Source organism: Tupaia chinensis, unplaced genomic scaffold (genome assembly GCF_000334495.1).
Source record: "Tupaia chinensis unplaced genomic scaffold, TupChi_1.0 Scaffold143584_1, whole genome shotgun sequence".
NCBI classification, from domain to species: domain Eukaryota; kingdom Metazoa; phylum Chordata; class Mammalia; order Scandentia; family Tupaiidae; genus Tupaia; species Tupaia belangeri.
In genome coordinates, this window is record NW_006203430.1 from 9,476,401 (window position 1) to 9,477,718 (window position 1,318).

Consider the following 1,318-nt stretch of genomic DNA (forward strand, 5'->3'; position numbering starts at 1 on the left):
ATGAGGCTTCTGCTGCTCTTCCTGGTGGCAGCATCAGCAGTGGACTGGTGGTCTGGAGTGAGGCCTTGGCCAACCTGGGTGGGATGCCCAGCAAGAGATTAAAGATGCAGTATGCCATAGGGCTGCTGCTCAAGTTCCAGAATTGTGTTTTTTGAGGCTATCGGTGGGCGTTTGAGGAGTACATGTGGGTTATCAGCCTGCAGTACCCAGACATTGCACTGAAGGAGAGAATTACCTTCCTCAGCCAATATGTAGACACATAGCACCTTTCCTGTAAGTCTTCACATTAGTATGAATAAGCTTAATAATCGTGGGCAAAGATCCTTTTGCTTTCTTTGGCATACGAGTGCCTAGCACCTGGCAGTGGGGTCAAGAAAATAAAGTCTATGTACGTATGATGGTTTTCTTCTTGAGCAACATGGTTGAGAACCAGTGTATGTGAACAGGTGCATTTGAGATACCTTTAAATGATGTGCCTGTGTGGTCTAAGTTGGAATCTGGTCACCTTCCATCCATGAAGCAACTTGTTCAAATTCTTTACAATGAAATGAAGCTCAATTTGCATATGGATTCAATCCTGTGTCACCGATCATTACATCATTTACATTAAGGGATTTTTGCAAGAGCAGAGTGACTGACATCATGAAGGCCTGTACTGAAGACAGCAAGTTGTTAGTACAGACCAAATGCTTCCTTGGCAGGTGCATGTACCTCTTAGAAAACCTCAATGCAAGATAGCTGTTTGGTGCTGGCACTTCCTGGAATTCTGCACATTCATGGAGTGCAATAATACTGTATAGCTTCCCCCCCCCACTCACCGTTAATAGTTCATTTAAAAAATGAATTATTTAAAGAAGTATTAATTTAATTTTATTTATTCATTCATTTATTTTAATTTGACCAGACACACACATACTTACACAGAAAGAGAGAAAGCAAGCTATCAGGTTCGGGACTCGAACCATGGTTGGCTATGTGGGACTGTACAGCGCTTTAAGCACCATGCCACCTGCTGGTCCCCAATAGTTCTTTTTTTGAAGTAGACATTAATACTTGTAAATTATTTTCTTAGTCATAATTTTTTGGAGAGGTTTTGCTATAGGACGTGTGCACTCTCCAGAAAGACAGAGACAGAGACAGAAAGCCAGGAATCACCCCCTTGGGGAGATGGCCACGCTGCAATCCCTTCTCCTCCATTCTCCTTTCAGGATCTTGGGCACGCACATACCCGGTGTGAGTTTAAGCCACAGGGTCCGGGATTCGAACCGTGGTCGACTACATGGGAGTCAAGCGACATAGCCATTACACCAACTGCTGG

The 1,318-nt window shown here is 43.9% G+C and overlaps 1 pseudogene; it reads left to right on the forward strand.

Moving 5' to 3' along the window:
• LOC102472082 (thioredoxin reductase-like selenoprotein T pseudogene) lies at positions 1–610 on the forward strand (annotated as a pseudogene).
• Positions 611–1,318: the final 708 nt, after the last annotated feature.